Below are 27,114 nucleotides of genomic sequence, written 5' to 3'. Positions count from 1 at the left end.
AAACTTCACTAGTGCAACCACGTTTTTTTGACAAGTTGGCCGACTTTAATTTACATAAAATAAATTGCACGTAGGAGGGGTTATCAAGTATGTGGGCCGGTACCAGCCAATCAGAAGCGTGCCCAGCGGAAACAGAAATGGCGTTCTCTTTTCATCACAAGGAATCTTTAAAAAGACGAAGAAACAATGAATGATTTAAGAGGTTATAAATGTGAAATAACTAAAATAATATTAAATATGAATGTCCAATATAAAATAATTTAATATGTAAAAAAAATGATTTATCCATTTCTTTATAAAAAACGCAGAACATTGTGTGAAAGAAATTTATAGATGTTTTTAAAGTTAATAAAAGTACAAAATCGAAAGAAAAAAATCAAAATTTCCATCCAGCACAGTGAAGCATTATTTGTAATTTCAAAATGATATTAAAACTGAAAATTTTGGGATAGTCAGTTCAAATATAAATTTGATAGTGTGGCATGATTATAAAACATATATTTGATGTTATCTGACTAACTTCATTTGGTGGAGAAATTTGGAAACCCCAAATTTACACAAAACCTCCCCCCCCAAATGTTTTCCTTCCAAATATATTGTCAAAAATAGTTGTAGATGAAAAATTGACAGGGCTTACGGTATCGCTTGGCGAGGGTTACGGGTTCTATCCCACATGACTAAATATTTACAAACACCGAGTCGACGTGTCAAGCGGTTCGGCACAGTGTCTACTTTGTTGTGTTTTTGGTTTTCAATGTTGTAGCGACACGGACAGCGCCGTGAGTAACCTTGTTGTCGTGGCACGCACAGGCGGCCTGCCTCGCCGAAGTCAACCAGCAGTGGCAGCAGTGTGACCTCGCTTGTCGAGAGGCCCCGACGCCCGGCCGATGTCGCGAGAAGGAGGCCGGGAGCGGAGGGAACGTATATCGTCAACAAGGACGCGGTCGCGAGGTTCAAGTACAGGGACTCACGTCCTTAAGAGAGGGGGTCACCCTTAGGGTCCGAGACGGCGAACCCGGGGCGCGTCGTGCGTCTGGGCAGCCGCGATCGCGACATAGGACCGGCGAGGTGAGAAGTACCTACTCCCAAATGCGTGAAATCGAAACCCTTCGGGTTCCATCAATAAATTGGTCGGGTGACGCCTCTGCTCAAGTGTGTTACTGCGATACAGTTAGACGCAGTTAATACCAATACTTATTAACGTTCAACGTTACACAGTCTTTTATTTCCCCTCGAGACTCCTTTGAGACATAAGGCATAGGGAGGTTAAATTTTAACAATGTGTACGCAAACCCTGTGAATATCAGTTTTAGCTATTTATAAACTGTGGAACTATCCATTCCGTGGTGAATTGGCTAGCGAACGTTAACTATTTTTTGATTGTGTGACATCTCAGCTCTCCGTGTGCGACAATTGGTAGGACTGATTTCGTGGATGCAATGGAAGTCGCGTGGAACGGAAATGTGTAACCACGGTGCGAACCAAAGTTCGCAAAAGACAAAGGGTTAAATTTATGTTATTAACGGTTTGAATGATTTATTTCAACATAATGGGCAGTTGTAATTTCATAACAAATTCCTTGTCGAGAATCAGGCCCGAAGTCAGGGTTTAGAAATTTTATAAAGTATTTTTCAATGTTATCGTAGCCGTTTCATTACATAGTTGAAACTTCCGCTCTGCAAATCGAATGATTCAATAGTCCGCTTAGCTGCTCTGGCAACGAATTCTAGCGGCGGGTGCGGAAACTACGTGTTATTCGCGTCAAGAAATGTACACAGTTGAAATCACTATACCCGTAAATTTATCACGTTCGGCATTATTTTTAAAGAATCCTACGTTGAATTTTCGTGTCCGAGTTACGTATTATACGTAAGTCGTATTTGCAACACGAGAACACGCGTATTCGCTCGTCACCGAGGTTATATGTTTGGCTTGAACTGGTCGTGGCTGTGGTTTATTCTTAGAGGGTATTTTTTCTTCGCGAAGGATGCCACGCTCCCGCAGGGTGGTTGGGGGGGAGGGGGGCACGTCAGAGTTGATCTACAGTCCTGGCGGAGGTTCCCCGGCGCTGCGAAGTGACGTGTGATAATCCCCGTAGCTACGTCACCGCACGAGCTTACGAACGCGATGGCGCGCGCTCCAATGGGGAAAATATCCTCACTCGTCGATTCCGAGATAGCTTCTCGGATGCCGAACTGCCGTAGCGTTAGCGCAGTCGGATGCTCGCCGTCTTTACGGTGCGAGAGGTTCCTGGTACAAGTCCCGGGCAAGGCATAGGTGGGAATGTGTAAGTCCCAAGTAGGCCTACGTCCAACATTTCAAATAATTAAAAAAATAATAATAATTTTAAAAAAATTATTTTTGCATCTTTGATAGTAAAAGTATTTCCTACGAGAAAAATATTTTATGCAAAAAAAAAACATTGGAGTGAGTGTTTCACTACTCACCAATAATGTTTAAAATCTAACCTTAGTATCGAGTACATTCATGTGTTCTCGTGTTAAAAATACACTTATAATACGAAACATGTGCCTTGATCACGATATTCAACGTAGAGCGTGGCAAATATGCGCAAATTGTGTATACAAGTACATTTAATCGACGCAAATAACAAGTATTTTCGCACCCGCAGCTAGAATTCATTGCTGGATTAGATACGTTGACTATAGAATCATTCGTTTCTCGGAGAAATAATTTAACTTATATAGCTAATGAATCGGCACTGAAAAAGCGAAAATACTTTAAAAAAAATTCTAAACCCCGACTTTGGACCTGATTTTCAACAAGGACTATTATTAAAATACTGCCCTTTTTTAATTCTTTGAAAATTTAATAGAATAAGGTTTATCTTTGACTTTGTGAACTTTGGTTCGCGCCATTCACCACAGATGGCAGCGCCGTGGTTGTTATTACACATTTCCGTTTCCTTACTTCCGTCGCGTTTACGAAATCACTCCTACCAAATTCTGTAGACCGAGAGTTTAGATGTTGCACATCAAAAATGAAATAAAAAAGTGGCCTCTCATATACACTATCCATGTTCAATTGCCGTTAGGGTAGAACATAGACTCTCTATTGCAAGAGATAAACAAGTGTGACATTCCCACCAGCCAGAATGATTTTGGTAATTACCACTTTCTCACCAATACACTCCGTCGTTGTTCTATCCAGTCGCTAATAATCTCAAGATAGAAAATACATTTTAAATTAACCACATTCAATTTCCATTACAACACGAATAATATTTTTCTTCATTCGTAATCTGGCTCAGTATTGCCAAAAAGCGACACATCACTTGCCAAAAAATTAGTGAAGTAACGTCTGACTGGAAAATCATAAGTGTTGTGCGCTACGTCACTGGCGAATAAAGATCGAGACATTTTAAAGACGAAATTGTTTTTTTTTTTAATTGACATATTTTAGTTCAGTTGTAACCGCATTGAAACGTGGTTATGAATAAGAAACGAGTTCATACTGAACCAATCCAAATAGTAATCCTTCTTATAAACTAGAAAATTACGAAATATCCCACTACGTCTGGCCTAAGACGTCTCTAATCAAGTTCTAGTGTTTTTTTTAAAAGGACTCTGAAGGAAGATCCAATAAGTAAAAGGTACTTTATGGGTTTTTAACACGTTTATCTTGAATTAACCACTGAAAGGAACTGTTTCGTACGTACGAATAATTCAGAACCTCACAAGAACTCTTTTCTAAGCAGGGTGCGTCGAAAGGTCGCAGAGAACCAAGCGCGTTATGCAACGCCAATCGTAAACTGCTGCCACAATCGGCCAGTGATTTACTCGGAGGATTGCGCCGACGCGTCTGAGCAGTACGTTCACGCGACCGTGCTAAACTTCCGCCACGCAATGAATCTCTCCTCGACGCGGGATGAAAGGGTGGGGGGAAGGGTTTCCAATTTCTGCGCGCGGCCCTCCCTCCCGGCTGTGCACTGGACAGCGGCCAAACGACCGGCCCTTGTTTGGTTCGGACGTGGGACGGGCGATGCCTCAGGACCGCCGGGAGGCGCCGACACACAGAGCCAGAGCGCGCGGCCCGCCTCGTCAGGGGTGTGTGTGTGTGTGTGTGTGTTGGTGAGGCGGGATGATAAGCGCGACGTTCGATGGTATTTCTAGCGCGGTATAGCCTCTAAGCGCAAGGCTCTGAACTGACGCGCTGTCTTCTCGTCTTCACAGGATAATTGCGAAATTTGAGCGGTGACCGTAGCATTATATGGCCGAGAAAAGAAGATGAAGTTGTAATGCAAGTCCCTTAAGTGCTTTCAAGAATCTGTACTGGTTGTTTTACGCCTAAAAATTACTATGAAAACATGCGTTTTAGCCATTTTAACTCTTATAAAAATACAGTTTAAAAACGTAATCCGAAATCGAAAGTACTTTTCGGCCCACCGCGTACTCTTAAATGCTTTTCGTAAGCAGACCCCATTCGGATATCTTGAGTAGTTTTGAAATCGCGTTGTTTTCCCTGAAGCTCTGCTCACCGTGTGTGTGCCCGGGTAGGCGGGGGCCTAAGTCACGCGTCACGCCGAATGCCGTGGGTTCACTTCGAGCGAGCCAATTTACACTGGAAGTAGGTACCTAGCAAGGACTACAATTTTGAAGTGAAAACTTCTTATGGGAAGCCTTGGATAGGGAGTACATTCGTGTAAGTCGTTATCGACATGGTCACGTGTCGTGTTAACGATAACACTATATCTGTTTATATTAATGTTCAAATTGTGTTTTTGTTCAATTTTTATTTTAAATATTAAGTATACGATTACTGTGCAGTAAAAAGTGTGTATAAAATATATTAATATTCTCATATAGATATTTAGTTTGAATAACGAAGTAAACGGAGTCTTTGTAGCAATGTAACCTAAAAATTAAAAATATCATTATTATTTTTTAATACCTAGAATTACTATGCAATGTGTACTGTATAGTAATTTAGGTGCAATTTTATTTTACTAACTTGATAAAACAAATTTGTTGTGTGATATTTTTTCGTAAAAATTTCGAAAAAGTCTCTGATTTTTATCAAAAAATATTTTCTTATGTTACACAATTATATGTTACAAAGTTAGTATTTCTTATTTCAAACTATATGTGTATTTTCTTAATTCTATTATTAATATGAATAATAGTTACTTTGATTTACAAGTTTTAATTTAAGATCAAACAATTAATTTGGATATCCAAAAATAACAACTGTTTGTTTATAGTTTTAAGTTTTCACTTCTGTCGGCAGTCCTCATGACTGCTTTGAAATTTTTTTTAGTATTATGTCCTTTTTGCTTGTTTTATTGGTTTGCGAAACAACTTTTAGGATGGTGATGCATGTCTAAAGAAGGCAAGACAGGTACCGAAATAAGCCAGCTTGCTTCCCTTCTACAATTTTTAGTTCATATCAATTTTCTAGGGTCTAGTTTTTAAATTAAGGTGTATAATGCAATAAAACGATTGATGTTCATAGGGACTAGCTGCTTCAAATATTATCACTTTGTGAAGTCATTGGCGTTTGGTAATGAATCTTTTTTTTTTCGGAATGACTACATCTGTAATAACCCTGTCAATATACAATAAGTTATGGTATTTTAAAATCTTTTAAAGTGTAATTTTGCTTTAAATTTGACAAGTTTTAAATATCGTACGATAGTTTTTTAAAAAACTTATAGCATGTCTTTCGGTCCCATACCTCCCCCTTAAATGTTTCAAATATTGCAATTTTGATAGATAAACAAACTTTATTTATGTTAGATGATTTTTGTATTAGTTTATTCTTGTTCTAGAATGCATTAAAAAATATTATGACTTCCTATGCGTTGATCATTACAGGGAAGTTTAACTGTATTAAGGACAGTTAAGTACTCGTTAAATTCATTCTTCCCGAAACCGATTTGTTACAACATTTTCTACACTACTTAGATGAATCACGTGTCACGTACAATATTCGCGTTATAACCTAACAATTTTTCCTGGTTAGTTTCTACCATAGCAGAAAAGACAAAACTACTACATTTCTATATGCATAATTCTTTACAGACACTTAAACACTGGTAGGATATAATGCGGGCTCCAGAAACAGAGTTCATCAGAGTGTGGAGCCGGAGTCGGGGTCAGCCAACTTAGATTGTAACGTTACAGCCAACCATTTTGGGTCAACATTTCTTCAAAAGTCCTCACATATGTCTCAATATCCTCAAACTGACTAAAAGAAAAAGTCCCTATTTTGAAGGAAAAATACCCATTTTCAGGAAAAAATGTCCCATTTTTTCCTCAAAAACTTCAGAGGGACCAATGTTCCCATAGCGACTTGAAATTCCACATCTTCTAGCTACTGGAGTGGACCTTTGAGTTTAAATATGACACAACAACTGAAAGATGGTACTTTTTGTGTAATTCAACAACCAAATCAAGATTTTTCCGTAAAAAATAAAAAAGATAAGCCGACAAGGACGCTATCATTGTTTCTATTAGAAAAGTTAACAATAATGTCTTTTGAGAATGTTTTCGGAATCGGCCAAAGCCTAAATAAAAAATGGTGGACGGACAGCCACAACCAACCCACGGTACACTAACAACTCTTCTCATTTGTGGCCAGCGAAGACAAACGTGCCTGCAAACCGGTGCGCCGAGTTTCCGACCTCCCTCACGACAATCTTCGATCAAGGCGTCCCGAGTCTGTGACGGGATTAGAGGAAGAGTTCGTGCGGCGAGGAAGGTGGAGGTGTGTGGGGTTGGGGGGAGGGGGGAGGGGTGGGAGGAGCGGAAGGACACAGACGTCAGTGACCTCCGACACCAGGACTTCCTTCCGCCAGTTCCTGCCGCGGCGCGTGCGCTCGTCGCCGGGAGAGGACGAAGGATGTCAGTGATCCTCTACCAAGACGACACGCTCTCTCTCTCTCACGCACTCGGGCGGAGGATGTCGCGGATCCTGACCTGCATTATTTATTTATTTATTTATTCAGTTTTTGATCTGTAGATCCCATATGGAGGTAAGGACTCCGGGATATAGAACAAGTCAATTAATACAATAATATATACATATATACAAACATACTGTACAACCACAAGAACTAAATATTACAGAGTACTTTTACATTTCAAAAGTAAGAAAGAGAGAAGAAAAAAAATACACGTGTACATAACAAATGGTATGAACTCAAGTCTAAGGCTCAGAGCTCATTAGCACAGGCCACGCACACACACACCTAGGCCAGTCAAATCATCAAAATACTCATCAAATGCTTAGTGTTCGTCGAAGGATTCGATATTCGAGGAAAAAAATAAGACTTGAAGTAAAATATCAGGGAAAATAAATTAAATTAAAAAATAAAATTCTACTCTGATGAACTTCGAAGTTATTTAAGTGAATTTTTCGCCTTCATACCTATCCTGTTAAAACCACCCAATATATTGTACTTTTAACACATATTATATGTACATGAAATAAAAATATGTGTTGATTCTGTAAACTTTTTTTGTGAAACAAACATTTAAAGGGCTGAATTCTTCATCGCCATAGCTAGTTTATGTAGGTATATGTATGTATATATATATATATATATATATATATATATATTTATTTATTTATTTCTGACCTTTGAGACGTAGATTTAGATTCGAGGAGTACCTACATTCGGATTCGAGATTTGGATTCGAGAAAATTGGGATTTTACACAGCACTAGTTATTTTATTTTCTTGTCATTACTTGTATTTCAGGGCTTTTCCTGCTTATTTATCACATTAGCTTGCTTGCATCATAATTTGATTCTCGAGTTATCTCACCAGATATTAATTAAATATTCTCACATCGAAAAAAAGTAATGTAAGAGAAAATTTGTGACATAACAAGTGCAAATTTATATCAAAATATATCCACACGAAAATCTCATAATAATTAATTAATAATGATAAAAAAAGATAAAGAATAAATTTTTCTTGTAAACGAGGAGTTTCCTAAATTATGTGTTCATAAATAGCATATTTTCGGGTATTTAAATTCAATCAGTAATATAACTATAGTCTATGGTTGTTAAGTGGTTTTATCACTTCAATGAGTGTAATTTAATGGTCTTTGAGAACCTTAAAAGCCAAAAGCCATTTAAAATTTCAAATCTATCATATCTTGAAAGTTTCCAATAGTGTTTGGCACGATTTTACATCACCGATTGTATGTATTGTTTGTGGTAAGATATTTAATGTTTAGTAAATATTTCATAAATAAGTTTAAAAAATGCAGTTTTCTCACAATTATGAAAATGTCACAATTCTGGGATTTTTCGAATGCCAAATATCTATTGAAATAGGAATAATACCCTTATAATGAAGTTTTATGACAAAACCCACATACAAACATTTAATTTCAAAACTATTTACCATTGTCTAAATGGTCTATGTTCACGTTAGGAGTGATTAAGTTTCTCAATATCATTTAATAAATACTTTTAAAATTGAAACCATTTATAGGCAATTCGTACAAAAATATTTCAAAAATAAGACTACAGAATTATTATAAATGTGTTTGTTACTTACCTGTGTGGACACAGAAAATGAACTTTAGTCAGGAAAAAAGTTGATCATCTATATTTTTCTGAATTTTTACAAACATCAAATAACATGTAGCACCTATTGTACGAAAATAAAAGCCTGTTACAAAAAAAACTAAATTTAGTTTCCATATCCTGGAACATGTGTAGAGACTATCCCAGATAAAAAATAATAGCACTTAAATGTATTAATTTTAACAATGCAGGTAAAGTAGAGCCATAAAGCTGAATCGATCACCTTAATTTCGGGTTTAAAAATACTTCCAAATGTCTTAAGTTCAGAGTTCAGTGTTTAAAAACAAATAATAATATTGACAGAGTTATTTTAAAATTGTTTAAGTACATTTTATCACATCTGTAACTAAAAAGAGAACATTTTATTATTTCCTGCATTTAACGACTCCCTTTCACCAACCCACCTTTTTACCTACCCGAGAAATAAAATATGACATTTATTCTGCGGCAGTATGTTTACAAACGCAGACAGGACACTGAAATAAAAAGTCTATACTTTGACAAAATATCCTTTTGGAAACCAGTTGTCAAGAAAATGTTCGTTATACTACAAGGAAAATATTTTAACTTTGTACAAAACATGGCTATGGTTGTTGTGCTATGTAGGCTATATGAAATACGTAAAAATACGCATAATTTTTTATTTTAATATATTTTTTAAAATCATAGAAAAGTTAATCGAATATTCGACAATTTGATTTGATTTTTTTTATTAGGCTTATTAGGTAATATGCGCAGTTAATACTGGAAATCTATCCAGGGAACAGTTTACAAAAAAACTCTTAACTATTGGAGGTTCTGGGACGACACAAGGCATAAACACCCGGGTAAGAATCCTAACCCAGTGTTGCTGCGAACACTGTTTTGTAGTGACACAGTTAATTTAATGTAAATGTACAAGTTTACTAATATTTGTAATTTTACGTGGATATTTCTGTTCCATTAAAAAAAAATGTTTTTTTTTGAGCAGAAATAAAAGAAAAGAAAGGTAATTATTTTTTCTCGCCTGCTTCTTTCTTCTGCGCTTTTAAAGCCCTCCATGACTTGGTCGTTTCTTCTGCACATTTGCGGCGCGACACCATGCGACCAGCGCTGAAATTAGTCGCGATCACGCGCGCGAACAAACGCACTTGGAAACTCGTTAACACCCCCCCCCCCTTCTCATTCACCGCCCCCAAACCACCGAGGACAAGAGCTGACTCTTAGGAGAGTCGTTAAGGCGACAGTACTCTAAATTATCATGCTTCTAATGTTTCGTGATTTTGCACATGACTTCAAATAAATCCATAATATAACCACGTTTAATTTTTTATTAAAGGCCTCATCTTCTAAATAAATCATTATTTAATTTTTTTATAAACTTAAAGGCATATTTTTATGTCAGTTTTTTCAAAAACATAGAGTCCTTAGTTCTTCAGGTTTTTGGGAGAGCTTAATTTTTATTGATTTAATCAATGATGTACAAAAAAAATGAGTTTTAGGATGAAGGCTAAATACGAACGGTTATTACAAAACTGTAAACCACACGATTTCATGGTTTTAGTACATGCGAGAACTAACATAAAAATATTCCTTCGAGCTTATCAAAAAATTAAATGAGGACTTAGTTGGTAGAAAAAGCCTTTATTAAATGACTCACTGTGGGTATATTGTATATTTATTTAATATAATGTGTAAAAACACGAAACATTAGAATTATTATAATAGATTATATTGAAAACTAAATTGTTTCATTCCAGTGTCCGTCCTGTACGTAATTGTCTGTTCGTATACTTGTGCTTAGTGCAAATAGGAATATCTTTCAAGTTTTCAAGTAAATGGAAATGAAAACAACTCCAATTGAGCAGTACACAGAAGCAGTTTAATTCAATAGCAAAAATAACTTCTCAACTTAGTGTTTGTTTTACAAATATGTGATAGGTAGAGACCGGAAAAATTCGCGGATTCATTTCGTGATAGTCTAGAATCCAAAAAGTTTTCCTTTTAACTGCATCAGTGATTGGACCACTGTTCATCTGAATGATACTCGGCCAATGTAAAACCTTTAACAAAATAGGTATCAAATCACGAGCGTCCCAGTTAACAGGTGTCACGAGTCAGTAGCCAATGAGCAAATTTAATTTTCCCGCGTACATAGAGAATCATGGAGTATATCCTACAGGTCATTGAAATCGCAAATTTTTCTCGTCTCCAGTGATAGGTGGTGAGGTCCACGCATACAGACTGACTTAAACTACGTAGAAAGGAATACAAATTAGAACGAAGTTAATTTTGTCCGCGTTTTTTTTTTTTTTTTTTTTTTTTTTTTTTTTTTTTTTTTTTGGCCGAATACCCTCCGTGTGCGTGGTTCGGTTGCTTCGCAGAAGTCGGGCGCGGCGGGAAGTGTAGGACAGGCCCGCAACTCCGACGAACCTGCGGTGGAAATTTCTGGCGTTATCAGAGGAAACAGCAGACGGGAGGCTGTCTCTTCGATCCCTTTGTCTTGTCAGTTACCTGCGCTGCCACGGCGGAACGGGTGCCACAGCCACGGGCTTTGATGCCTTTTGAACGCTTGCGAGCCAAGGGAATACACGTTACAGCTGAACGGGCGGGAGGTATTGTCGTCGGTGGAGAAAAGTACGGGGGGGGGGGGAGGGGGGTGTTCGCTAACTTACGGGGAAAGCACTCGCGGAATATGAAAGCAGCCGACGAAATGGCAGCGAAGACTGCGGCGGAAGCGTAGACGAAATTCACGATACCGTGGGAGTTGGGGTTGCATTGTTTCTCGACCATTTTTTTTTAAACTTCTTTGGGCGCGATGGGAGTAAAATTTGAAGGTCGAATTTTTTATGCAACGTTTTCGTGAAACATTGCAATTTTTTTTTCCTAACCTAACTAAAACTAATTGTATTTGGGAGGGGTCCGGTTTAGGGGAGGGGCCTATATGTGTCTCAGGCCGAAGTCTAAACGCCTAGTCATGCTGGGATTAACCATGCAGGGAGAGGGTCGCATGCATCGTTTGCTAGGAGGGGATTGGCAAGCCATGGCAGCGATTGATGCCATGACTAAATACCCTCACTCATAAATCAAGACAATAACTAGATATAGGTTGGGCCCAGGTAAAACCTGCATAAACACAGGGAAAACCCTGGGCGCTGTCATGCGGGATGCATGCATTAAGTGTAGGAGAATACAGGAGACAGAGGATGGTCTGGATGAAGAGTTGGACAGAGTAGATAAGAACCTACTATGCGGGGGGTTGGGCACTTGGACTCGTAGTCCGCTTTGTTTTTTGTCCAGTACTGGATTTAGTGACCAGGGACGCAAGCGCCCCTGGTGGTACATATATATATATATATATATATATATATATATATATATGCCCATTGTGGTACATACATATATATATCTATATATATATGTGTGTGTGTGTGTGTGTGTGTGTAGGTGTGTGTGTGTATGTCACAATTTTTCACAAATCACTTCCAAAATGACTCATAAAATCTAGTAGTGGTAAATCTGGGTCGAGTTCGTTAATGGAAAATTTCCAACCAAAGGGGTAAAAATGGGGAAGATTTTTGCAAAACAGATAAATCACCGTAACTCGCATAGTATGGAAAATATCACACCCGTTTGGACGTATTATTATTCGTAAGATTAATACCAAAATCTTCAGTCTGAATAAATTTGGAATACGACCAACCATATCTGCAAGGGCTTGAAAAAACAAGGGCTGTAGGACAAAAAAATCATAACTCCCTTCGTAGGCACACCATCAGTTCGTTCAGATTGTTTGTAAATCTTATAATTTTTATCTAAAACTTTGACTGAAACAATTTTTTACTAGGCGAATAATTGCTGCAAGGGGTTGGAAAAATGAAGGGTTAAAAAAATAAAATCATAACTTTCTTAATAGGCACACTATCAAATCCGATCAAATTGTTTGTAAACCTTATAAATAATATCAAAATGTTGATGGACGCATTAAGTTTAAATAATACAAAATATTTTAGCTGCGAAAATGTTTAATCGATCTTTTTTGAATAGTGGCGAACATATATTTACAATGAGTTCTTAAAATGTTTCAGGAGTTTATAGAAGTTTCCGAAACGTGTCCAGAAGAAAAAAAAGATATTTCGAAATCTATCTGCGCCTGCAAGCTGTGCCAAAAGGGATTTTTGTACGATGGAGTCTTGACGTTCCGCCTTACCTTCCGCCAAGCCTACTGAAACGTGCAACTAAACGTCAGTCAGTGCAGCCACCACGCTGCGTCAGACTAGAAGCCAAGACTCCTGAAATTTATAAATTATCTAGCTGTGTCTGCGACTTTGTTTGCTTGAACAGAATAATTTATTTACACAATAAATTTACATCATTATTAATATGTGCACCAAGGTTAAAGTTACATAAAAGCCTTAGAATAAACATAATTTTTCAATTTAAGTTACAGCTCAGCTATGTAAAGCTTTACGAAATAAATTTACTTTATATAATTATCATCATATATACGGTACTGTTTGATGTATCACAATAAAAGGAAAACTAAGTTAATCTGTGGTTACTGAGAATATGAACTATAATTTCAAGTCGAAATATGGGCAATTTTTTTTAGCTAAATCATTTCGTACAGACAGAGAAATTGTGTTTTTAACTTTATGTTTAGTTCATTTGTTTATTTTTCTAACAGAAAAATAATCAATATTGTTATGATTTATGTGGGAAGAACTACTGGGTTGGTAAGGGATAGCCCAATTAATTAGTACAGTTTTATTAATTACTAATGTCTACACCGAAAATTTAATTTATGCACTCAAGATCTCTGTCCACAACAATTAATCTTACACTGGACATTGAAACATTAACACTTTCCAACACTTTCCACTGGAGCTTGGCTGCTCGACAGTGGCTCGCTCTTCTGTCCGCCTCTGTCCGCTTCCTTCGCACACTCACCCACGCCGCGCCGCAGCACAGTCCTCAACTATCGCTCGTCGCACCCGACTGGCTCGCCAGGCCTTCTCGCAGGTATCGCCTCCCGATAGGTCCGGTTCGCTCACCAAGGGCCACTTGCCCCCTTCACCTCTCGCTGAGCGCACGGGTATCGCCAGTACCACTCCCCGAGGGGGAGACTCTCTCCCCTACTCTCAGAACTCTCAAACCCTCGGAACTCCTGTGAGGGCCGGAGTCGTCGCTTACATACGCGTGGCAACCCTCTCGAAAGGACGAGAGTGGCTGTGACGTGTCACATCATCCCGGGGCGACCCGACGCCCGAAACACCCAGAACAACGACGTTTATTCACGCCACTCCTCGCGGCGACCTATGTAAGCCCGGAATTTCCAGGCCGCTAAAGGTGACAATAGCTAGAGGCGGGACGGTGCTCGGGGAGCGGACGGGGGTAGGTGGCGAGGAGTCTTGTAATCCGGCCAGGCACGGGTGGCATGCCTTACGCCAATGAACGGCGCGTGACGTCAGTGGCCGTGCGCAGCCGCCAGCCCGCTCCGAACCTGGCGCCCGTTGCGGTCCTGTCTGCGTTCGTAACAATATTAAATAATTCCAGAAGCAAAGAGAGTTACACACTTCTAATTTATTAACTTGTCTTGCAGTGTATGGATATTGAAATTTTTTTCGGGGAGGGGATGAGGTAATTGAAAAAAAATTAAACACGTATATTAAAAACTTACATTACTATTGACACTTACACACTGACACGTGGACCTACATTAATAGCAGTAGGTGACTTTGTTTCTCACACAATAACATACTGTCTTCTCTGACGAGACTAGAAGGTGCCGATTTTTTCACTTTAGTGCTAGAAGCTCAGTTATCGAGACGTACACAAGTGGGTTGGCGCAACAGAAAAACTTTTGACTTGCATTTGGGAAGACCAGGCTTCGACTCTCGCTCCATCCATCCTAATTTCGGCTAACCATGGCTTTCGGAAATAACTCCAGGAAATTTTTTGGAATGGTTCCTTTGGCCAAACATTCCTCAAAAATTTCTCGAACTGCAACGACCACGTTGTGCACGAGAATTAAAAACAAATTAATTAAAATATGAATAGATAAAGTTTTAGCAAACTTATTGCACACACAAAACAATCTAGCGTTAATGGTCAAGTTTGTTTCATTAACCATCCATATTTAAGTCAAAGTTAAAAAAAAATTAGTTATTAGAAAAAAATATATATTCTAAATAAAATACCGAAGTTATTGCAATACCACGGGTGTGTGATATGTAACAAACATTAAAAGTCGTAACACTTCATTATTTTGCAAATTTGTGTATACATATACCTTATCAAATGTCCAGTAAAATAGTCGTAGTATTTAAATGTTTAGCAATTCTGTCTATCACCACGATGTTGCATTTAAATACCAGAAATCAAGTTTTATAAATTATATCACAATGTTTATATGACAAAGCGGTGCGTATTTACAACAACAAATAATAAAAGCGGTAACTGTTCAATACTTCAAGCGAAACATTAAATAACAATTTTGAAATCAACTCTGTTTTATCATCTACAACTGTTATCAACGCAGTACGGATTAGTGGGACACGCATTTGTCTTTTGTAAATATTTATGTATTTAAATTAGCCACAAAATGTTTCCCAGTTTGAAAAACAGCGTTATCCAAAGTCGTTCATTCTGATACAGTTAACATGAAATTCTGGCCAAAATTTCTGTTCGAAATGTAATTAAGTTACAAACAATCATAAAAAACTGAATTCATTGATAATTTTTTGTCTCGCGAGTTTCAACTGTAATTTATTTTTTCTTACTTTGTAAATTTTAAAAAATAACTATTATTTTTATTACGAAAACTAGTGACTGGCTTAATAAATATTTTCTTACTGCGCAAAATTTTATAAACGTTAAAAAATTCTCAGTAACCACAATGGAATCGTTTATTAAATAAAAAATTATGTTACTTGCTATTTATTACGTAAATAATTATAAAACTAATTTAGTTTCTAAAAACAATTTCAAAACGCATAAAATGGATCTAATAAATTTAAAACATAGGTATTTGTGTAGTTTTCTATAGAGAGTGGTGTTTACATTTTCATGTGAAATTCAGTAAAATTCCTTTTATAATTTAATTTTGTTTAAAATTATGCCACTAAAACCATTAAAATCCTTATCTTTTCAAGTCATCGCGTTGAGCTATTGAAAATATTTCACACTACGGGTATCAGACACTATGCTTGGAATCACTATAGCACAACTGGTGCGATGTGAAGGACGGAATACGAATGAAAAATTGTTGTGATCAATGGTGTTTGACCTATCTGCGACGTCATGGAGAAAAAACTATGAGCGCGACAAAATTCCAAATTATTAAGTTTTTCCGATTACCAGCATCACTCAGGCGCCATGTTAATGCAATTAGCGCGAAAATTTGGTTTTAGAATGTTTGCTTAACTGGTGCGTTGGTTATAAAATTATTAGTCGTAATTTGGTTTTGTGGTTTTATTGACAAAATTTGTTTGAAAAAAAAAAAAACATTTACGCTCAATGACTTTTCGGGACGTAAACATTATTTTGGACCAAAAAAAAATTCTCAACAGGTCAGTTTGGATAAGTTTGTAAACATTGATGGCTGACGTATTATGTAGCTTGCGTATGAAGTGTAAAGAGACATTTTACATTCAGTCATTTGTTTCTGTTTGTTTGTTTCGTTGGTTTTAAAATGGCATGAGATAAATAGTAGTGCTACGTTCTGTTGTCGCGTCACTTGTGTCGCGCTATTGTGATACGATAGCATGAGAGCTCTTTGCATTACCTCTATGTACCAGCGAGTACAGTCAACACATACATTTATAAATAAACTGCTAGTCATACCTGAGACTAGAATCCGGGAAACAAATGTGCTCGCTAATCACAGCTCAAATCGTCTGCCTCTCCGAGACCGGCTGAAACAAAAGAAAAAAACGAGCACATTTAGAGTTGCACTGAAATAAGATTATTGCTGATATACAAATTCGTATCAATACATTAATACTCGTTAAAAAAAATCGAATTGTATGTCTGTGATTTTATCATTATTGCATACTATTTTTTTTTGTTTCCCTGTTACCAAAGATAACGTGATTATATATGCATGTATATGTGTGTATATATATATATATATATATATATATATATATATATATATATATATATATATATATATATATATATATCGCTGTATCAATTAATCTGACTCAAAAACTGCTGATGCTATTCACTTAAAATTCACACGTTTCAGATAGTAGTAATCACCGGGTTAATTTAGTTTTTTATTTTATTGGGATATCCCGAACGTTTTCAATGTTAATGACAAAAAACTTATTTTTAACACTGTATTACAACGTTGAGATTTTTAATGTACAAAGTGTTTGTTAGTAGAATAAACACTCTTTTAAAAAAAATTTCTTTCATATTTAAATTGACACAAAATATCTCTGCAAATAATAAAGGCCTATATATAATAGCTTTGAAGACAATCTCATAATTCCAAGGATTCATATTTTATGCTTGGCGGACATATATGCAGTGCTTTGTTTTTGTATTTAAAATTGATCTATTATCAAATGTGATTATTTTTATTTGAATTGCAAGATAAAGCTTATAGATGTAACTAAAGAAGACTGACTTGTTCTATAAATAAACCACATTTATTAACTTGAGTAATTTTTATTTTATTTTTTAAGTTGTTGGTCTAAAATAAAAATAAAATATTTCAGTGATTTCAAAGGGCTTACAATGTCTAAACGGACCATGATTGTTTGATATTCAGATAACTTGGGCCACGGGCTCAGCTAGCACACAATAATTTTAAGTGGTTTGAATATGTTAAATGACAAAATGAACATTCTAATGCTGACTGCTGCTGAGCGACGTTCCCTGGGAATGTGTGTAAATGTGGAATATATTCACTGCTTAATCTGTGGAAATCACGAAGAAATGTCTTTAAAGGGATATGTCTTGTCCCAGATCATTATTTCATTTTTACGTTTAACATGGTCACAGTTGTAGACTTTAGTAGTGGTTGAACTTCAACAAAGTGAAAAACGAAGTGCATATTTCTTTGCATAATTAGCTGGCATGGTAGAATTTTTAACATTTTCGTGCAGTATATATAAGGAGAACCAAACTGATTAAAAAAAAAACAAATTTGGAGTTTAAAGGCAATTCTGATGGCTCCTGTGTGGAATGTTTCACATTCCTTTCGGAAAAATTTATTTAATTTTATTCTAACTTTTGTAATCATAAAAATTCTGAGAATTTTAAAAAGGAGCTACCAGTTTATAATTTTTTTTAAAGAAATTAAACCATATCACATACTAGCCTATAAAATAGACTTTTAACCTAACAAGTTCCAGTTTTACATTTCATTTCATTCTCCTTATCCAAACTGCACAAAAGCTGAATGCAACTTTTCCAGCTCACTATGCAAAATGTATGCGATATATAAATATTCATTTTGTTGAAAGTTCAGCCACTCAAAAAGTAGGCAAGTTTTAAAATGTGGAATTTAAATATGAAATAATGACATTGTACGGAACATACCTACACCCTCAACATAATCTATAAAAATTCGCGAATTCTAAAGGAGCAGTAGTATCCTATTTTCAATCGAGTTTCCATTGATTTTGTGCACGTTTATAACATTTCAACTGCCAAACATAAAACTTAACGTTTGGTCTCACACGCTATGTTGATTTATTTCATTTTTTCGTTATTACTATTATTTAAGGGCTATTCCTTTTAAATTTCAACACGGATTTTTCCTTTAATTTTTTGTTGTGTCACTAATATTTTTAACACATATATACTAAGTGTATTAAATACTAAGTGTAATATTAGTGTTAAAACATCGCAAAGTGATACTAATGACGAAAATTTGCGCGCCTTTGTACAAATATTGTTTAACATATAGCAAACATGTGTTGAACACTTTCGTGCTATATGAACAAATGCAAAGGAGGTATCAAGTTGAAAATGTCAGAAATAGCCCTTAATAGTAATTACGAGAAATTTTGTTTTAAAAAAAGGTGAGTGAGTGTTTCAGTACTGGCCAGTGATGTGTAACATCCAACCTCGGTAACGAGCAAATACATGTTTTCTCATGTTGAAAATACACTCATAATACGAAACTATTACTAAAAATGAAACGTTTAATTCTTTAACATCATGCAAAGCGTGATAAATATATACGCAATTTTTTTTAAACTACATTCTTTGACGCGAATCACACGTATTTAACGTGCCCACTGATAGAATTTGCTACCGAAGCAGCTAAGGTGACTATCGAATCATTTTATTTGCAGACCGAAATTTTAAAATTTTTATAATGAAAGTTAAGTTAAAAAAAAGACTTACTAAATCCCGGCTTCGTACCTGATTTTCAACAAGGGATTTTAAATCTTGTTAAAATAAAAAATAAAAAAACAATTAATACTATAAAGTTTACCTTTTGCTTTGTGAACTTTGGCTCGCGCTATTTTCCACAGATGGCAGCGCCAGGATTGTTAAAAATTTCCGTTCCATTCACGAAATTACTTCCACCAAACGCTATATACCGAGAGCTAAGATGTTAAACATCAAAAAAATCAAAATGGCTCTTGATACCGAGCTTGTTTCGCAATCACGTGGGAAGCACTCAAATCCGGGCTAAGACCGGCCCACTTTTTAAGGGCCTGGTCGGATCCTATCCCGCACTAAGTCGCAGGTCCGTGAAATCCGCGCAAACTCAAAAAGATTTTTTTTTTTTTTCCTTTTTCTCCATCTCGCGGTCGTTTCCGCCGCGGCACGTCATTTGCGGAGAGCAAACACGTCCGTCCGACGGCTTACGCCTTCCAGCCCGGTCTTCAAAAGATACGTCCATCTTTCTTCTTTTTTTTTTATCTCTTCATTGTCCGCGGGCGGGCAGGAGAGAGGAGAGCGAGTGTGTGCACGTGTCACGAGGAGTGTGGCTGCATTCAGAAGGCGCTGTAAAGAGTTGGTTGAACCTGTAGAGAGAGCGAGAGAGGGAAAGAGAGAGAGAGAGATTAGAGGGCTGACATCTCGCGCGGGCGGGACTTCAAAGGCGGACGGGAAGCCATGGCAGGTCCTCCGGCCATCGGGAAATCACAGCGAGCTAAGAAGGGCCCTAGCCCTCCCCCCGGCCCAACTCCTTTTTTCCCCAAACACCAAACCCCCTCAAAAGGGATTCGCGCTGCTATTTCGATGGCGTAGATGGTGCTCCGCGACCCACGGCACCACGTCGCGGCCCATGACGTGGGAAAAAAAAGGAAGGGGGGGGGGGGGAGGGGGACGATGGATCTGCCCCGAATCGGATATGAGGGGCACGTGACGCCGGTAACCTCCGAAGCTTCAGATGCGCGCGCCCTATGTATAAACCACGCTACTGCCAAATACACCAGCTGAACCGAATACCCCCAGACACAAACGCATACCGTGCATCTCCCTTTCACAACAAAAATAGGCAAGAGTGAGAAAAAGGCAAAAAAAAAAAAACCTTCGCAGCATGAAATGTCACCACCAAAAATTAAATCTTTTATAGATAGGTCACACACACCATGTGTGTGTGTTTTTTAAAAAAAAAACATATTTTTCATTTTATTTAAGGATTTTCCCCAAGAATGTATCACGATAACTCTGTATTATTTTACTAGCCGTGTACCCGCTGGGAAAGTATTTGATCTTTATTTTCGACGAATCACCAAAACACGCTGATCAAACTGACTTGTATTAATAGAAAAGAAGCCTAAACACCTATTTCCATATTTCTAACTTCAAAAATGATAAAACTTACATACAAACTTTCATCCGCTATGTAACCCCCTAAGGCGATGAATTTTCAAAAAGTCTTTCTTAGTGCTCACCTATGTGACTCAAGGAACTCCTATGCAAAATATCATACATACTTCTAGACCCACCGGTTCAAGCAGTGTGTGTGGTGTGTGAGCCAGTTTTGTCAAGTAGATGTTTCATTTCAATCTTCTCAGTAGTCTTCATAATTACGATCACGGGTGTGAGCTTTTATAGATAAAATAACATTCTGTATATATAGGCTGAAAAAATTTTGCTACCTAGCCAATAAGCTACTTGAATTAATTTACAAGAAAATCACTTAGTTAATATAAATTACAGGAAAATTAAACGACGAACTGGGCGTGTGCGACCGAGTATTATTAATGCTGACAAGCTAACGGGAAATAAGGCCTCGCCACGTTGGATTTCCCCATCTCTTTAATATATTCTGGTTTTTAACTATTCATCCTAATTCTTGGCATGCCAATGCGTAATTCGTATCTCCTAGGCCTTCTATGCTTTGTTGCAACCACACATTTACTAACAGGCTGTTGTTCTAGCCTGTAACCACCGCGAGGAAATAACTTATTATTTCACGCGGGCAACTACAACTGTCATGATAATCACCCCAGTTCACGAGTGTTGATTTCGGCTTGTAGTCAAAGCTAAGTCCTATGTCATGTCGACCCAAAAATCAAATTAGCACGAGTTATTTAGTGAAAGCGGTATCAAAATATTTGCATTTAAAAGATGGTGAAGCCTAAGCCCACTTAAATCTCATATACTGAAAGTTATTGTCTATTAAACGTAAGTTATAAGCACTAAAATTAATTTTTGAACAAATTTACAAAGTTGGTATCGTCAATTTTTTAAAAGGAAATCCAATATTGTTGTTGGGTAAAATGCTATCTCATCCTTTGCACATAGACGGCAACAATGCCAAGCTTAATCGCAACAAAAAAAAAAGTCCTTTATTGAATATAGTGCATTTTTGTTAAATTGTTGCTTGGTGATTTAACTATTCTGTAAACAAACAAAAAATGAAAAATATGGGGTTGCCAAAATACTGTCTGCAAAACGCTTCCTTAACGCGATTATTTAAAACTCCTTCTTCATAAATTGCAAACGCCTTTCGCCAAAGTACTCGTAGGCGAAATAAATGTTGAAAGGGAAACTGAACTTTAATCGAAATCAAATCCTTAAAATCTGTGGGGGAAAAAAACTAAAAATTATCATTTTTTGTTTGCGTTCTTTATGACTTGTCTTATAGCTGGAAAACGTGTAGTTTGATGTCTAAAATAATTTACTATTCATACAAGAAAGGTATTTTATAAAACACTGGTGTCGCTGAAAGCTAAACGTAAAAAAAAATGGGTTTGTCTGTAAAGTCGGTTACAGACGATAATTTTACGTGATAACGTCATAAGAAAACATTGATGAAAAATTGCATACTTTTTAATTTTAAAATATTATTTACAGTTTTTGCAAATTTAATTTAAATAATTTGTTTAAATATAATCACGAACAATTATTTATATAAATAAACTGAAATAAAATCAATGTAAAAAATTGTTTATTTGAAATGACGAAATTGGACAAATCAATTTTTTTAAATTGGTGCTTTTAAAAAGCCAGCGTTAACCTATTTGATATTTTAGAAGATTTTCTCGCACGGTGGTTGGCAGGTTTTGCACGCTCGGCTCAGGCGGAACGTGACAATGAGTCATGCTTTTTCGTACGTGCAGCCGGCGTTCATCGATTTATAAGACGTTATCACGTCAAAAATTTTCAGTCGTATCCTTGGCTGAGTCGAATTCACATGCACACTTGAATTCTTTGCCAAGTACAAAGAACATAAAAACACGTTACAATTACTGACTCATGTTTTGGACGGGCGGGTGTCTGACGGATGTTCTAGACCAGCAGCGATATAAAGGAACGAGTTGCAAAACAACTTTTCAATCTTTCGTGGTACATAACAAATTGAAAACAAGGGCAGGAACATCCGCAAAAAGCATTATGTTTTAAACAAAACACCACAGCGCATGGGTTATCTCAAAACAAAAAGCATCGCCAACACAATAAAGAAGGTTCGACCGCAGCGTCCTTTATTCGCACAGCAAGAGCCTTACCCTCCCCCCACCCCTCCCGGGCAAGTTGAACAAACAATACTATTCCTTTGCGCGGGCTAAAACCCCGGCTCCCGTTAGCAATTTATTCACCACGGGGGGCCTCTTTTGTGCCACCCTTCGAAAAGCCGCCGAAATAATTAGGGTGCGAGTTAGCAGCGCCAAAGGGTGGTTAGTGGAGGAGGTCCGGAAGAGAAATGTTGTCTTGCCGCGAGCCAGGTTGCAGATGGACGCGAAAGCGAAGAACGGAAAATACGCAGACCACGAGTCCCGTAATTAACGACCTTAGATCACAAGGTTGCGAAACTCAAGCCCACCCCCCCCCCCCCCGTAGGAAAAATATTGCAACTCGTTATCGTATTTATTTAAAATGAAAGTCAAAACTGTGGTTTATTTGCAGGACATGAAGAGAAATCAGACTTTTCATCGAACAATGAGGCCGGAAACACTTCTGTTCACCGTTTAGACCCATTTCCCTGTACAATAAAATACACTTCATCCTTATTTTGTGAGATGCCGTCTCGGTGATCGTGTGCATGGTACACAAAACACAACGCGTATGGTTAATTGTGTTCGTTGAAGATAGGACATTCCACATTACTGGGATCCAGTGTAGACTTTGTCCTTGTCCACTTTAACGGCTCTAGAGATAAACAAAATTATTTTCGGACCTGTATTCACTAACATTTACGTCTCTCTCTTTCTCACTCTCTCTCTCATATAAATACAGGTATATATATATACATGCCAATTCACATTTCTCCAAAATATCACATAATCTGTTACATCATAGATATCCAATTGTTTATGGTGCTATTGGAAAACCATAACTATAAACTATAATAGTAAATACAAATTATTTCTAAATAATTGTGTACTTTGGCATACAACCGTTCCTAAAACAGCTGATTCAATTACAAATTTTATAAAATACATTCAAGAGTTAATAATTAAAAATAATTAATATCTAAAATATAATTCTCCATATCCTAGTTTTAACGAAACAATTGGTAGTCGGACGAAAAAGCTTTTGACATGGTGTCGCAAATAAATTTAATACTGTGGATTGTTTAATACTGCCAGTACGCCAAATAGGATTGGCGGGCGAGATCTTACAAATATTTCGCACGGTACATTTCCATCCAGGAATTTGAACCCAGACACCTGCGCACCGAAAGCGGATGGCGTTCCAACAGCCTCAGGGCTTCCCTGCTGAGAACCACAGTACAGATGCCACTCCAGAGTCTAACACCTCCTCGGGGCTTCCCTGATGAGAACCACAGTACAGATGCCGCTCCAGAGTCTAACACCTCCTCGGGGCTTCCCTGATGAGAACCACAGTACAGATGCCGCTCCAGAGTCTAACACCTCCTCGGGGCTTCCCTGATGAGAACCACAGTGCAGATGCCACTCCAGAGTCTAACACCTCCTCGGGGCTTCCCTGCTGAGAACCACAGTGCAGATGCCACTCCAGAGTCTAACACCTCCTCGGGGCTTCCCTGCTGAGAACCACAGTACAGATGCCGCTCCAGAGTCTAACACCTCCTCGGGGCTTCCCTGATGAGAACCACAGTGCAGATGCCACTCCAGAGTCTAACACATCCTCGGGGCTTCCCTGCTGAGAACCACAGTACAGATGCCACTCCAGAGTCTAACACCTCCTCGGGGCTTCCCTGCTGAGAACCACAGTGCAGATGCCGCACCAGAGTCTAACACCTCCTCGGGGCTTCCCTGATGAGAACCACAGTACAGATGCCACTCCAGAGTCTAACACCTCCTCGGGGCTTCCCTGCTGAGAACCACAGTACAGATGCCACTCCAGAGTCTAACACCTCCTCGGGGCTTCCCTGCTGAGAACCACAGTGCAGATGCCACTCCAGAGTCTAACACCTCCTCGGGGCTTCCCTGCTGAGAACCACAGTACAGATGCCACTCCAGAGTCTAACACCTCCTCGGGGCTTCCCTGCTGAGAACCACAGTGCAGATGCCACTCCAGAGTCTAACACCTCCTCAGGGCTTCCCTACTGAGAACCACAGTACAGATGCCACTCCAGATCAAACAACTCCTCGGGGCTTCCCTGCCAAGAACAACAGTACAGATGCCGCTCCAGAGTCTAACACCTCCTCGGGGCTTTCCTGCTAAGAACCACAGTACAGATGCCACTCCAGAGTCTAACACCTCCTCGGGGCTTCCCTGATGAGAACCACAGTGCAGATGCCACTCCAGAGTCTAACACCTCCTCGGGGCTTCCCTGATGAGAACCACAGTACAGATGCCACTCCAGAGTCTAACACCTCCTCGGGGCTTTCCTGCTAAGAACCACAGTACAGATGCCACTCCAGAGTCTAACACCTCCTCGGGGCTTCCCTGATGAGAACCACAGTGCAGATGCCACTCCAGAGTCTAACACCTCCTCGGGGCTTCCCTGCCAAGAACAACAGTACAGATGCCGCTCCAGAGTCTAACACCTCCTCGGGGCTTTCCTGCTAAGAACCACAGTACAGATGCCACTCCAGAGTCTAACACCTCCTCGGGGCTTCCCTGATGAGAACCACAGTGCAGATGCCACTCCAGAGTCTAACACCTCCTCGGGGCTTCCCTGATGAGAACCACAGTACAGATGCCACTCCAGAGTCTAACACCTCCTCGGGGCTTTCCTGCTAAGAACCACAGTACAGATGCCACTCCAGAGTCTAACACCTCCTCGGGGCTTCCCTGATGAGAACCACAGTGCAGATGCCACTCCAGAGTCTAACACCTCCTCGGGGCTTCCCTGCCAAGAACAACAGTACAGATGCCGCTCCAGAGTCTAACACCTCCTCGGGGCTTTCCTGCTAAGAACCACAGTACAGATGCCACTCCAGAGTCTAACACCTCCTCGGGGCTTCCCTGCTGAGAACCACAGTACAGATGCCACTCCAGAGTCTAACAACTCCTCGGGGCTTCCCTGCCAAGAACAACAGTACAGATGCTTCTCCAGAATCTAACGCCTCCACGGTGCGACCTGAAACAACACCAGTTGTGCGACGGAGGAGCCCATTGTTCGTCTGGAGCGTGGTTGGTCGGCTGTAGATAAATCTTTCCCGCGCCGCTTGTTGCCCTTCGGTAGGCCTATAGCTCACCCCTCCTCCCTTTTTCTTTCCCCAGGGACCAGTTATGAAAACACTCCTTTGCTTCTACTCCCCCGCGTGTAGAAGACCTGAGATCGCTAAAGAACGTTCCTTTACATCCTGAAGCGGCTTTTCGTATGAATCATCAGGTGCGATGAAGGGTAATGGAGATTATAACGAAGAACTGAAGGAACGAATGATTTTGGGGGAAAATGGGAGCACACAGATAAAACGAAAATAATTAGCTAAGGACACATTCGTTTGCGACGGAAAATTCAGGTACGACTCTGTTTTATGTTATTGGTGATTTTTTTCCCCCCGTCGCTAATTAGCTACCTACAGTCCTTCACCCACCCTTTTATCGACTTGTAATATTTAAAACGTTTTACAGTTTTACAGCTTCATTTGCCTCGAATAATTTTCACTAGTTCATGATTCCAACCAAGAACTCCTTTGCATCTAACAGCGCTATAGAGGTTGGCATTTAATGCCAATCATGCACACAGTAATTCTTCGCGCGCTACAAAAAAGCTTGGAAACTATTCGAATTCGAACAATCTGTTGAAATATAACGGTTCTGATAAGAGGAGGAAACGAGGGAGAAAAAAGACAGTTACTGAATTGTTTAGCATCTCTCTGCAACAATACTTATCTAGAATAAAAGACAAAATGTCATACAATATTAATTGTGAGCGTGTCTTTCCGTACTCGAGAGAGATGTGTAACATCTAACCTCGGTAACGAGCGAATACACGTGTTGTCATGTTGCCAATACACTTATAATAGGAAAATGATACACGAAATCAAACTTTTAATTCTTCAAAATAATAAATACTTCCAAGCGTAATAAGTACATGCAAATTGTGTTTTAAAATACATTTATTGATGCGAATCACACGCACCCGTCGTTAGAATTCGCTGCTGGAGCAATCCATATGCGGATCGAAATGTCAAACTATATCATGAAACGGCTCCGATAAAAGCGAAAAAGGCTTAAAAAATTTGTTGTCTGTAAAGTCGGTTTACGGACGATAGTTTAACTTGACAACGTCATAACAGAACATTGATGAAATGATTGCATACTTTTATGAATAAAATTGAATCATTTTTATTTAATTATCATTATTTTGTATGGATACAAAGAAGAAGTGAAATGAAATCTACAATTTAATTGATAAATTTACTTTTATTTGCACTCATTAATTCAAAAATGTTTATTACTTTAACGAACAGATTATTTTAACTATAACTTTTATACATGTTTGCTAATTAACTTCTTCCAATCTGTGTTATTCTGTTAAGGATAGGACGATGAAAGGGAAAGTAGGAAACGAATGGGAGTGTTTCAAGTTTAATGTGCCTCGAAAAAGTCAAATCGATGGTTGTTCCCAATCGAGTGGAAGAGAGATAGATGCGGCGCAAGCGTACAATGATCGTAACGGGACAATGTGCGTAACGGGACAATGTGTCATGTTTTTTCGTGCGTGCAGCCGGCGTTCATTGATTTATTAGACGTTGTCACGTCAAAA

General features: G+C 38.4%; 1 protein-coding gene across 2 annotated transcripts in view; it reads right to left on the bottom strand.

Annotated features, from left to right (window-relative positions):
- LOC134528214 (connectin-like) overlaps positions 1 to 27,114 on the bottom strand; it is a 903,159-nt gene that overhangs the window by 277,251 nt on the left and 598,794 nt on the right. For both annotated transcript variants that reach the window (XM_063361630.1, XM_063361629.1), the window contains one exon: positions 16,389 to 16,459. The gene's annotated coding sequence lies outside the window, so the exon portion shown is untranslated. The remainder of the gene's footprint in view (positions 1 to 16,388; positions 16,460 to 27,114) is intronic.

This window comes from Bacillus rossius, chromosome 1 (assembly GCF_032445375.1).
Source record: "Bacillus rossius redtenbacheri isolate Brsri chromosome 1, Brsri_v3, whole genome shotgun sequence".
In the NCBI taxonomy this organism is placed as follows: Eukaryota; Metazoa; Arthropoda; class Insecta; order Phasmatodea; family Bacillidae; genus Bacillus; species Bacillus rossius.
The sequence above is the reverse complement of the archived record's forward strand: the minus strand, read 5'-3'. Positions and strand labels throughout refer to the sequence as shown.